The sequence below is a fragment of the Myotis daubentonii genome, chromosome 4 (assembly GCF_963259705.1).
Source record: "Myotis daubentonii chromosome 4, mMyoDau2.1, whole genome shotgun sequence".
Taxonomy (NCBI): Eukaryota; Metazoa; Chordata; class Mammalia; order Chiroptera; family Vespertilionidae; genus Myotis; species Myotis daubentonii.
In genome coordinates this window covers 3505716-3519587 of record NC_081843.1, presented here as the reverse complement: position 1 = coordinate 3519587, position 13872 = coordinate 3505716, and positions in this window count along the sequence as shown.

Here is a 13872-nt window from a genome sequence, read left to right as displayed (position 1 = left end):
CATGAAGCCATTTGGTTGAGAAGATAGGCTATTCAGAGACATGGCCTGCTGGGCAGACAGTTCAGGAAGCAGCCTCACTTATTAAATGCTTGTTCTGAACCTGTCTCAGTCCAGGAAGTGGGGATGTGAGACGGTCCTCAATCTTCCCTTTCGGGGATGCTGGGAAAAAGGAAAACCACGAATTCTTGGACAACCTGCCCCTGAATGACACTTCTCAGGGGCTCTCTCCTTAGTGCCTTCATCCAACGTTTAGGGCAGAGGCTTCCAGCCATGGTCACTGGGGATCCAGTTGGCTCTTTGAGCATCTCTGAGGTTTTGGATGTGAGAGCTGAGCTGTGCCTCCGACCAGGAGCAGTATGTGTTGTTTTCTGACTTGGTTCCACAGGTGCCCCACGGGAGCTCTCGCTTACACTAGGAGGGCGAGGAAACACATCGCTGCCATGAGATCGTCACCAGGCCTTTCGGGAGGGCCGAGATTTCTTCTGGGATGACAAGCACCAGGGACCTCATTATGCAGGAGACACAGGGGGCACAGGGACATGCAGCTGGGACCATTAGCTGGCCTCTAGGGAGTCCGCTCCAACCCTAGTGAGAGAGGAACTACAATAAGTAGAGCTCAGCGTAGGTCCCAAGGGGAATGTGAATCACATAGAATCTACACTTAACGCTGTAGGCCAGCTGCTTGGTCCGAGGCCGAGAACGTTGCATCACTCCTCAGGGTCTTATGAACACACCAACCCGGAAGCTGGAGTTAAATCTCAGAGATCTGTGCACTTGGAGCCGGTCCACACGACAGCCACAGCTATCCTTTACCAGCACACGGTCCCCTGTCGTTTCCTGGATCCCATATGCTATTATTTTATGTAATCCTCACAAAAATCCTACGAAGTAGGCAGCAGTAGTATCATTATTTTATAAACAAGGCAATTTGAACCCTGAGAGGTTGGGTAGTTGCCTCTGGCCAAGTCCTATTTTAATGCTCAATTCTTTCTCATACATTTTAAAAGTATGATTAAAAACTCCTAAGTACATATGTAGTCACACACCCATGCACACAGAGTTTGTATGCACGAAGCTGTGTTATTTACAGCTCAATCTGCCACAAAGGGACTCACGGGAGCCTCTTCTGAGGGCTTCCATGTCCGAGAAGGGTCGTGCTGGCGCCCGGGTCCTCTGACATGACCCTGGTGATCTTTGAAAGCTTGCTTGCTTCCGGCGCAATGAGGTGCCCCAAGCTCACCCCGCACAGTTCCTGCCTGGTTTCTCCCATCCGCCTTTTCTTGGTTGGTCCTGGGTTCTTGTAGTGAGAAATGGCATTTGGTGACCAGTTAATCAGCCATCGTTTGTGGTTGTGCTTTGCTAGCATTAGGCCGACTAGTCAGGTTTGGCCTCAGTGCAGTGTTTGCTGGCACTTGGCCAACAGCGCGCGGTATGGAGCAATGCGCTGCACCAGGCCATGAGGCGGGTGGGGGTGGAACTGACCTCCCTGCTTCCGTAAGCAGCATCAGGAGTCTGGATCTGACTGCATTTGTTGGAAGCTGTGATCACTGAGGTTGCTCTGCCAGGGTCCTGGAGACACACAGCCCCTCCGGTTACTGGATAAAGTAAAGGGGTGCGGCTGCCACGTCTTGGTCCCCCTGGGAACTGATGGCCCAGGAGGCAAGAGCTGCCCATGACTTGCAGTATCTTCCATGTGAACATTCAAGTTAGAGTCAAGGCTGGTGTTACCACTGACAACACGCTCTGCCCTGGGGCTGCTGGCCTGCGTGGAGAAAGCCCTGGGGAGAGTCTTAGCTGCGGAGTTCCCAGGGGATCAGAAACCTCAGAGGCCAGGTGTTGCGATCAAAACAGCGACTCCACTTCTGTCTCCAGGCCAGCGGGCGGGATCCCAGGTGCAGCCCGAGGAAGAAGGAGCTGTTGTTTCCTGTGAAGAGAAATAGAAATAGAAAACCGGTGTTTAAGAGTTTAAGCCAGATTACTGACCGGATGCTGTAGGTTAGGTTACCGCACATATCGCTTCAGTCTTTACCCTAAATATGAGGCAAAAGGTAGGCTGCTGGCTTGCCAGCTTTCTCACTTACTCAGTGGGTGCTGACCAGGAGGCATGGAGAGTTTATACTGGACAATTAAATGCTTTGGAGTCATCATTATTTTCCCTCAGTGCATTGGGATATAAGCTCACAAAAGGACAAAGCTCTGTCTGTCTGTCCACTATTTTGGCTGTGGCATTGGGGTAATGCCCGCAACACGGTAGTTCTCTTGACATTTGCTAAATAAGTCACTGTGCTGTTCCCAGGGTAACACTCAGAGGTGAGGCTCTTCGTTGGGGACCTTCCGTTACCCTTGACTTGCTCACGTAAGCATTTTCCTCCCAGGAGGTAACTGTGGTCTGAACACAGGTATTCTTCAGTCTTCCATTCGTCAACTGCCTTGTCAGACCCTTTAGACCGAAAAAATATCTAGAGGCATGTTTTCCACTGATGGACTTAGAGTTTTTAATTTTTAATAGATGTATTAGCAACAAAACAAAACACACACATGCATGCTTCGGGGCGCACATCTTGCATGAATAGAGCTGGTGATTTGCCGTCTGTAGGAAACTGAGAGAGTGAAGTGTAGCTGTGTCAGGACGAATGACGAGCTGTGTCGGCTGTCTAACCCCCAGCCCGGTGGTGTGTAAGCACCAGGAGCTCGCTTACCTTTTGCTCTCACCACTCGTCCCGCACGGGCCTCCTTGCCGCGGGCCGACAGCACATGTGCGAAGGCCCGCCAGTTGTGCGGCAGAGAGACCGGTTCTGTGTGGCTGCCTAGAAGCCCAGGGCACCGTTCCCGCGGGCATCCCCGTGGATCGGCAAGACTTGCACTGGCTCCCGTGCAGACTCTGGCAATACCAAGGGGTGAGGAGCTGGGTAATTCCAGCAAGTTGTCGTTTTACCTGAAAGTTGTAGACTCGTTCTACAACTTTTGCTGCTGCATCACTGATGACAGAGATTTTACATCAGGTTTCTATTTCGTGACCTTCAGAGATATGCCCGAGCTACTACTTTCATCCGTCACGCTACTCCTATTACGAGAGTTAACAAAATTCATCACTGAGAACAAAGATTCACAAGCGTATGTGGATGAAACCAAAACACTGGTCGGATCTAGGCAGGCCGGGAGAGTTAAGGCAGAGGCATAGAAATTGCTCTTCCCTTCTCTCATCAATCCATGTCTATGGTCTTTAAGATAACTTGTTATGTAAAATTATTTATTTATCTAAGATGCACCTACACTGAATTTATCTGAAAAATAAAAAAGTTGATATTAAGAAAAAAATTGTAAATGGAAGATTATAAGAGAGGGTTTCGCGTGCCAGCAAAAGTTACTGGCGTGCCATGTTTGGCACGTGTGCCAGGGGTTGCCCACCCCTGGCCTAGAAGATGATGCAGGCCTGCTTCCCTACAAATGTAAACACCAAGTGTTCCTTCCTCTTCATTTTTTTTTCAGGGGGGTGGGGCTGGCCGGGGGGAGGGGTCACAGGTCACAGGGGAGGGGTCACAGGAGGTTGGCCAGCCCGCCCCGCACTGATAAGGGGCAGGGCTCACAAGAGGGAGGGGCCTCAGGCAGTTGGCCAGCTGGCACCGCCCCCGGTCGAACTCCAAGTCTAGGGGACAATTTGCATATTAGGCTATTATTATGCACAATAATTTGCATAGTAGGCTTTTATTATGGACAACCGGTCGCTATGACTTGCACTGACCACCAGGAGGCAGATACTCAGTGCAGGAGCTGCCCCCAGCCCACAGGCCCCAGGCCAGCCAAGGTAGGTGCCAGCAGGGACCCCCTGATCACCTTGCCAGTCACCCCACAGATCAGCCCTGATTGCTGGCCAGGCCTAGGGACCCTACCAGTGCAGGAATTTTGTGGACTGGGCCTCTAGTATAGAATAGTTTCTTATTTTTTGTTTTTCTGTGGTATCAGTTGTAACTTTTATTTCATTTCTGATTTTATTTATTTGGGCTCTTTCTCTTTTTTTGATGAATCTGTCTAAAGGATTTTCAAATGTGTGTATATCTTAAAAAAACCACTTTTAATTTCATTGATCTTATAAAAGTTATAGCCTCTATTTTATTTATTTCTGCTCTGATCTTTATTATTTTCCTTGTACTATCAGTAGGCTTTGCTCTCCTTTCTATGTTTTTGTCTGGTTTTCTTCTTGATTGACTTCTAGTTTCATACTGTTGTGGTTGGAAAAGATGCCTGATATGATTTCAATCTTCTTATATTTATTGAGACTTGTTTTGTGGCCTCACATGCAGCCTATCCTGGAGAATGTTCCATATACACTTGAGAAGAGTGTGTATTCTGATGTTTTTGGATAGAATGTTCTGCATATTATCTATTAAGTCAATCTGCACTAGTATGTCATTGAAGGTCAATGATACCTTATTGATTTTCTATAGGATGATCTCTCCATTGCTGTATATGGGATATTAAAGTCCTCTACTATTATTGTATGACTGTCAATTTATCTCTTTCTAAAAAATATGTTTTTATTGATTTTTAGAGAGAGAGGAAGTGAGAGGGAGAGTGAGAAAAACATCAATGTGAGAGAAATACATCATCAATTGTCTGCCTTCTTCAGGCCCCCTACTGGGGATTGAGCCCACAACCCAAGCTTGTGCCCTGACTGGGAATCCAACCAATGACCTCTTGGTGCACAGGATGACACTCAATCTACTGAGCCACACCGGCTGGGCCAATTTATCTCTATATGTTTGTTAATATTTGCTATATATATATATATATATATGTGTGTGTGTGTGTGTGTGTGTGTGTTTTATGTTGGGTACATAAATATTTGCTAGTATTATGTCTTCTTGTTGGATTGATCCCTTTATCATTATGTAGTACCCTTGTCTCTTTATAATCTTTGAAAGTTAATTTTGTCTATTATAAGTATTACTACCCCAGCTTTCATATATATATATATATATATATATATATATATATATATATATATATATATATATATATATATATATCGTTTGTTTTGTTTTGTTTATTCTCACCCAAGGATATTTTTCCATTGATTTTTAGAGAGAGTGGAAGGGAGAAGGAGAGACAGAGAGAAACATTGATGTAAGAGAGACATATTGGTCAGTTGCCTCCTACATGCACCCTGACCAGGGCCCGGGAACCTGCAACCTTGGTACGTGACCTTGACCTGATTCGAACCCAGGACCCTTCAGTCTGTGGGCCAACGCTCATCCACTGAGCCAAACTGGCTAGGCCTTCCCATGTCCATTTCCCATCAGTTCTGAACTTGGAAGAGGACCAGGTGTTATTTGAGGCCCTGTCCCAAGCCAACCTAGGATGTGGGGCCATTGCACCAAGGTTGCAAGATATAGTACCAAGGAGAAAAGCTAGGAGACTGCACACATAGGTTGCCGTATTTGTGAATCTAGAATATGTGCATATAAAGGCAAGAGGGCTAATGACCTGCCCCAGGGCATTAATACCAGCTTATAGCTGGAGAGCTGAATTAGGAGTGGGCTCCGTTCTGTGTTCAGGAAGATCTACGTGATGTCACTATTGTGTGTTCAGGGAGAAGATCTACGTGATGTCACCATTGGGTGTTCAGGGAGAAGATCTACGTGATGTCACCATTGGGTGTTCAAGGAGAAGATCTATGTGATGTCACCATTGTGTGTTCAGGGAGAAGATCTACGTGATGTCACCATTGGGTGTTCAGGAAGATCTACGTGATGTCAGTATTGTGTGTTCAGGGAGAAGATCTACATGATGTCACCATTGTGTATTCAGGGAGAAGATCTATGTGATGTCACCATTGTGTGTTCAGGGAGAAGATCTACGTGATGTCACCATGGGGTGTTCAGGAAGATCTACGTGATGTCACCATTGAGTGTTCAGGGAGAAGATCTACGTGATGTCACTATTGTGTGTTCAGGGAGAAGATCTACGTGATGTCACCATTGGGTGTTCAGGGAGAAGATCTACGTGATGTCACCATTGGGTGTTCAGGAGGGAGTTCTACGTGATGTCACCATTGGGTGTTCAGGAGGGAGTTCTACGTGATGTCACCATTGGGTGTTCAGGAGGGAGTTCTACGTGATGTCACCATTGGGTGTTCAGGAGGGAGTTCTACGTGATGTCACCATTGGGTGTTCAGGAGGGAGTTCTACGTGATGTCACTATTGTGTGTTCAGGGAGAAGATCTACGTGATGTCACTATTGTGTGTTCAGGAAGATCTACATGATGTCACTATTGTGTGTTCAGGGAGAAGATCTACGTGATGTCACCATTGGGTGTTCAGGGAGAAGATCTACGTGATGTCACCATTGGGTGTTCAAGGAGAAGATCTATGTGATGTCACCATTGTGTGTTCAGGGAGAAGATCTACGTGATGTCACCATTGGGTGTTCAGGGAGAAGATCTACGTGATGTCACCATTGGGTGTTCAAGGAGAAGATCTATGTGATGTCACCATTGTGTGTCAGGGAGAAGATCTATGTGATGTCACCATTGTGTGTTCAGGGAGAAGATCTACGTGATGTCACCATTGAGTGTTCAGGGAGAAGATCTACGTGATGTCACCATTGGGTGTTCAGGAGGGAGTTCTACGTGATGTCACCATTGGGTGTTCAGGAGGGAGTTCTACGTGATGTCACCATTGGGTGTTCAGGAGGGAGTTCTACGTGATGTCACCATTGGGTGTTCAGGAGGGAGTTCTACGTGATGTCACCATTGGGTGTTCAGGAGGGAGTTCTACGTGATGTCACCATTGGGTGTTCAGGAGGGAGTTCTACGTGATGTCACTATTGTGTGTTCAGGGAGAAGATCTACGTGATGTCACTATTGTGTGTTCAGGAAGATCTACATGATGTCACTATTGTGTGTTCAGGGAGAAGATCTGCGTGATGTCACCATTGGGTGTTCAGGGAGAAGATCTGCGTGATGTCACCATTGGGTGTTCAGGAAGATCTACGTGATGTCACTATTGGGTATTCAGGAAGATCTACGTGATGTCACCATTGGGTGTTCAGGGAGAAGATCTACGTGATGTCACCATTGGGTGTTCAGGAGGGAGTTCTACGTGATGTCACCATTGGGTGTTCAGGAGGGAGTTCTACGTGATGTCACCATTGGGTGTTCAGGAGGGAGTTCTACGTGATGTCACTATTGTGTGTTCAGGGAGAAGATCTACGTGATGTCACTATTGTGTGTTCAGGGAGAAGATCTACGTGATGTCACTATTGTGTGTTCAGGAAGATCTACATGATGTCACTATTGTGTGTTCAGGGAGAAGATCTGCGTGATATCACCATTGGGTGTTCAGGAAGATCTACGTGATGTCACTATTGGGTGTTCAGGAAGATCTACATGATGTCACCATTGGGTGTTCAGGAGGGAGTTCTACATGATGTCACTATTGTGTGTTCAGGGAGAAGATCTACGTGATGTCACCATTATGTGTTCAGGGAGAAGATCTACGTGATGTCACCATTGGGTGTTCAGGAGGGAATTCTACATGATGTCACTATTGTGTGTTCAGGGAGAAGATCTACATGATGTCACCATTGTGTGTTCAGGGAGAAGATCTGCGTGATGTCACCATTGGGTGTTCAGGAGGGAGTTCTACACAGTATCACTATTATGATCACATGGAGACCACACAGCTCTGCAACAGGTGTTAACCTGTCAATGTCAGAGCAAGACCGGCGGGGTAAGGACCTGGGGGTCAGGACAGAGTTGGCCACTGGGCAGTGGCAGGAAGAGGGCGGCCACTGGGCAGTGGCAGAAAGAGGGCGGCCACCCCATGACTGCAGCAGTTGCCCTGAGCTGGGCCACCGCTGCACTGAGCTGACACGACACCTGGCATGAGTCCCTCCTAAACCTGTTGCTCTGTCCTGATGGCTCCTGCCCGGCCTGTATCCCCTGCATGGCCAACACACCAGCAGACATGACACAGCCCCACAGCCCTGCTGGCCTGTCGTGTGTGGTTCTTAACTTCGTGTAGGAAAGTTTTCACAACACAAGTCCAGTTGGCTTTTGCAGTGTTTATTAAAGCTGGGGACAGTGAACCACAGGGAGGGCTTAAGGTAGGAGAAGCAGAGGGAGAGGAAAAGTGAGGAATACAGGGTCAGGGGGTAGCCTGGATCGAGCTGATTCTCTGGTTGCAAGTCTCGTGGGTTCCCTTAGAGCAGCGGTCGCCAACCTTTCGGACCACCAGTGGCCCTCGGACACAGGCTGACGATGCTGCCTTAGGGTTTAGGACAGTGATGGCGAACCTATGACATGCGTGTCATAGGTGACACGCAAACTCATTTTTGGTTGATTTTTCTTTGTTAAATGGCATTTAAATATATAAAATAAATACCAAAAATATAAGTCTTTGTTTTACTGTGGTTGCAAATATCAAAAAATTTCTGTATGTGACACGGCACCAGAGTTAAATTAGGGTTTTTCAAAATACTGGCACGCCGAGCTCAAAAGGTTCGCCATCACTGGTTTAGGAGAAAGAAGAGCAGGACAAGGCATGGGTGTGTCTCTCTTGTCTTGAGGCTTTTTATCTCTTGTTGGTCTGCCAGAACCCTGGGGGAGATCTCGGGAGGGTCCTCATAGAATGCTCATTCGCGTTCAGGCGTGTCCTTCAATATGCTGACCCATCAGAATGAGTGCATAGAGGGGCCAGGGTGCTTTCTGGTGAGTTTCCTTTTCAAAGCGTGTCCCTGAAGAGGGACCAGCACCCAGGCTCTCCTGTCAGGGCCGCCCGGAGTGTGTAAACCACTGCTCTTCAGTGTCCAGGACTCTTCCGAGCTTCTTACTGTCCTGCCTCACGGTCCCATCCCCATGTGCGGACAGGGTCCTGCTGCTCGGGCTGGGGGCACAGCAGAGACCTGCCTCCGCTGCCTTTCGGGGGGGCTCTGAGCCTGGGAGGAACCCAGGGGTCCAGGAAATGGCCATGTAGTCTCAGGGCTGTAGAGTGGGTGTTGAGGTCCCTGCAGCCAGAGGGGCCTGGAAGAAGGAGGGGAGAACAGCCTTCCCACCACAAACCCAGCGCCTTCCCAACTTGGGAGCCTCAGGGATATGAATGGTGTGGCCAGGCTGGCCCAGCGCCTGCCTCCCTGGAGACCTGACGGTACCTGCTAATGCCTTGGGCAGCTGGTGGCTCTGGGCAAGGTGGGCACCTCTGTGAGCCAGAATACCCTCCTTGACAAAGTGCGGGTCCTGACCCAGACCCACTGGCTTCAGAGGTCCTTGTGCGACTCTCGTGAATGGGCCTGGGCCTGGGGTGGAGCCCACGGCCGGCCATGCCCAGGTCTTGTGTCTCAGACACGTCACAAGCAGAGGGAAGGGCTGCTGGACCCCGCAACCCCAGCACCAACTCCTAGGAAAGGTGCCTTGTGCCTGAGGGCCTGGGCCAGATGAAGTCCCGAGGAACGGGACTTGGCTCCTCTGATCCATCTTGGACTGGCTGCTCCCTATTCTAGGTGGACATTTTCCTCTTTTTTTGAGCGTTTTTACTTTTTATTTTCTTCTAAAAACAATGCCCTTAAACCTCACTGCCTTGACACGCCACCTAGCCCTAGGAGAGGGGCAGGCAGCCTTTATGCCCAGGGCCTGGCCAGTTGGGGTCTCCGATGCCGCCTCCATGTGAAATCTCATGTGAAAGGCCCTGCGAGCGATTCTCAGCACCAGAGTGTGGCGGGCTCATTCCGCCTCGTGCTGTTTCCCTTGTCGCTCCTCCCATGACCCTTCCTTGGGGCATTTGGGGAGAGGGTGTCAGCATGAGGGTGCGGGTGTGCATGTACGTGCATGTGAGGGTGCAGAGGGCAGGGTGGGCTGAGGGCAGGGCCTCGGCCATAAGAACAAAGGGCAGCAGGGAGCATGTCTACGTGTCCGCCTGTCTGCCTGTCCGTCCGCCCGCCCGGCTTGCCTCACCTGCCTGGCTCTGCGAGCCTGCTCACACCCCACCACCCTGCGGTCTGCCATGCTGGGCTGGGCCAGGGTCTGAGCACCTTCAGCCGCTCCAGGAAGCGGGTCCCTGCTCTTGGCCACTGTGTGGCTGGAGGAAGAAGCGTGACGCTAGGCTGCAGCTAGGGCTCCCACCACCGATTGGCCGAGGCAGGGACCAGATGATGTCTCAGAGCCCTATGGTAGCCATGGCAACCAGCCCCTTTAGATACTGCCACCCCAAGTCACTCCTGACAGCTGAGGGGGCAGGCAGTGCCACTGATGGGTCCACGCCAGGGTCCCCAGAGGGTCAGATCAGGCCTGGCTGGGTGGTGGCTGTTCCCGCACGAGCTGTTAAGTGCTTTCATGTGTGTGAGAGCTTCATGGATGTCCAGATCCCTGTCCCTCTCTCGGGACATGGCCCAGGCTGCTCCAGGCCCTGTCTGACCCCCCCCCCACCCCGCCCCCGTGGAGGCAGAAACTTACAGCCCCTGCTAAGTGGAGGACTTCAGGTTAGGCTTGCCCCAGGGGCTGAAGGCCAGGCCCAGGTTCCTGAGAAAATAATGGGTGAAGCAACAGGAGGAAGAGCAGAAGGAGCTGCCCAACCCAGGTGGACAGAGCCAAGCTTTTGATCCACCTCTGACCCCAAAGGGCCTGCCAGCCCTATCTCTGCCTGCCAACCTCTCCCCTGACTCTCGGTCTGTTGATCACACAAACAATTACACAGCCCCTCAGCCTCCAAAGGCCCCAGCTTAGCTCCACTGCCACAGACCTCTCCAACCCTGAGGAAATTAGCCACACACCTGGGACCTTGCACCTGCGCTTCCCTTGACCTGCACCACAGGCCCTTTGTGAGGCCTCCCCAGATGTCTCAGACCAGGACTTCTCAGCAGGGGCACGACACAGCACCCTCCTGGGTGCTGCAGGGCATGGAGCACCCAAGAGCCAGCCACACCTATCTCTGCAGCCCCTGGTCGGCCCGAAGGTCCCTGGATGCGCAACCACCCAGTCAGGTCCCAGGAAGGCCACCTGAGAGCCCAGCTTCCTGGCCAGGCCAGCCCACACCTGCTGAACAGAACAGCACAGGGCTCCAGCTTGGGGGCGGTTGGCGGGTGAGAAGAGGGGTTGGGAGGGAGTCTGGAGCCGGCAGAAGGTTCAAGGGGTGAAGGTGGAGATGGGGTCACACACAGGCCCAGGGAAGGGCAGACGGTGCACATGGGTGGGCCTCACAGTGGCTCCTCTAGCTCCCAGCACCTGATAGGACTCAGGGCAGGGACCAAGGCTGCTCTCCCCAATGTGCACCGCCAGGCAGCCAGTGCACACCAGAGCCGGACTCGAGCGCCACCTTCAGGATGCAGAGGGGAACAGAGCCTGGACTGGCTCCAGAATGAGACAGTGGACATAACACGGTCCTCTGGCCACTCTTTGTAAAAGGCCTCTACTGGCTCAGTCCCACGGGTTCCTCCCCAGTCCACAGCCAGTGATGGTCCTTCCTGTGTCCACAGCTCAGCCGTGGCCCTTGACAGGAAGCTCACTGGTTGGGCTGTTGTCAGGTAAGCACAGGGGCTCAGCTCCTCCCTGGGGGTCAAGAGGGCTCTGAGCTGGCTGAGGGTCTGGCCAGCTGCTGCAGGGATAGAGGTGGGGGCAGCACAGGGCAGGTCTGGCTTCTGCAGCTTTGACCTTGGTCAGTGCAAATGGTCCCCAAATCCAGGGGCCTGAGGGGCTGTAAGGCCTCCTGGAGGGGGAACTGGAGGCTCTCAGAGAAGATCCACAGAACTTGGGCATGTGGCCAGATGGGCCCCAATGGCTCAGCTCCGGGTTCCGTGTGACGTGTGAGCACAGACAGTCCATGCCCCCTCCCCACCCCACCCCCAGAAGGTGGAACAGTATGATGGTCCAGCCTGCTGGTGGTGGTTTTATTTGTGGTGGGGGATGACTCTGTCAGTCACTGAGGGCTTCTTAACCTTGGCTGAGTCAAGGGTATTGTGAGATTTGCGGAGACAGACGGATGCTGCCCCTCCAGGAGAGCTCATGTTTTACAGATTCAGGGCCCAGGCCACACTCAGGTGCCGCCTCAGCCCAGCCTCTGTCACGGGGGACTGAGCCACCTGCCGAAGCCAGAGCGCCTCCCATTGGCCCGCATCACAGAACCAGGGGAGAGGCCAGCCAGGACTCGGACCTCTGCCCTGGCCACCAGTGCTGACAGGGAGCCCGATGCCCACGTTCACCCCCACCCCGCAGCCCTAGGTCCCTGGCAGGAGCCCCCTTACCTGTGGCCTTCATTAGGGTGGAGAGCAGGTTAGTGAGGGGTGACTGAGAGCCAAGGTCATTGGACTGGGACATCAGGGGTGCACACCCCTGGGGGGCCCCAGGTGACAGGCTGAGGGGCTGGAAAGGGATCAGCTTGACTCAGCTCAGGGCTGATGGGGATGGTGCTGTGGACATGAGCATGGGGGGTTGGCCCATCCAGACCACCACCAATCAGGGGCTGTAACTTGGACAACTGGGCTGGGCCATGCTGGGTCACCAGAGCTGGGAGGGGCAGGGGCAGGCTGGGAATTGTCAGCTTTTGGTAAAAATTTTTAAATATTAAAAACTACTCATGCAGTAGGGACAGTACATGAGAGATCACTGGTGCATGGGAGGCATGGGGGCACTGGGAGGAGTGTGGGACTGGGACAGCGGCCCCAGCTATGAACAGAGATCTCAGAGACACGCACCGGGCTCTGCCCAGGCAGGCCCTGACCCTCGATGACCTCGTGAGCCGTGGGATCTCCAGAGTGACCAGCCATGCCTACTGGCCAGCTGCATGCCCCCACTGGCCCCACCACCGGGAATACAACCCAGGTGTCGCTGCTTCCACCTCACCCTTCAGGGGAGCCAGCAGCCCTCAGCCAGTCGTCAGGGGAACCCCCCTGTGCTCCCAGGAACCTGAATGGGTCTTAAGGCTGGACTTCCAGGTAAGGGCCAGGGAAGAGGGCCAAGGCACCCCCAAATCTCAGAGCAGGAAAGGCCTCAGGGTGACTGGCCCCAAGTCAAGTGTGGGTCAGCTGAGGAGGGGACACAGATTGCCGGCCCTGGGGCTGTGCTGACAGCTCCTGGGAGAGGCCCTCCCTGCGAGACACTGCCACCCGCAGAGCCCTCACGGCCCCCATCTCCGAGCTGGTGGGGGTGCCCACCACACCGAAGGGCATGCCAGCCAGACCAGCAGGAAGTGAGTGGAGAGCCAAGTACCACCTGCCCGATCCAGGACTCCCTCAGGCCCTCAGGGTCCTCTCTGAGAGGAGAGAAAACACCAAGCAACCGCTCCACAGCTTGCCTGGGGACCACCCTCCCCGCCCTGCGCGGGCCTCTGGGTGGGGGAGGGGCCACAGAACATGCAGGAGAGCTCCGTTCCTCCAAGCAAAGCAGCACCCACATGGCCCGGCTCGGACTTCACTAGTCTGCCCCCCAGATGTGGTGAACCTGCCTCAACTGGGCCTCCGCAGGCGGAGGGCGGCCCTCAGAGGCAGCGAGAAGGCCCAGGCCTCCACAAAGTCCCCCACCCACCCAGAAGCTTCCCAGCCAGACACACAAGAACGGTTCATCCACTGCCCACAGTGGCTCCTCCACCGCCCAGCCCATGTCCATGGTGCCATGTCCATGGCGGGCCTGGGGGGACACAGGGACACTGAGCCTGGCAACTAGGCGGGGTCGGTCCCTCTGGTCGCCTCCTGGGACTCTTCCGCACCGCCGGCCACTCAGCTCCTCCACGGAGACCTTGAACAGAGGGATGGGTCCTACAGGCAAGACGGGGCCCCAGAGGGGCACTCTTGGGAGGGCAGAAACCCAGCTGCCTTTGGCCAAACATCAAGGGGAACTGGGCGCGAGAGGACTGGGCCTCTCAGGCTTGGCCACAGGGTCAAGTGAGG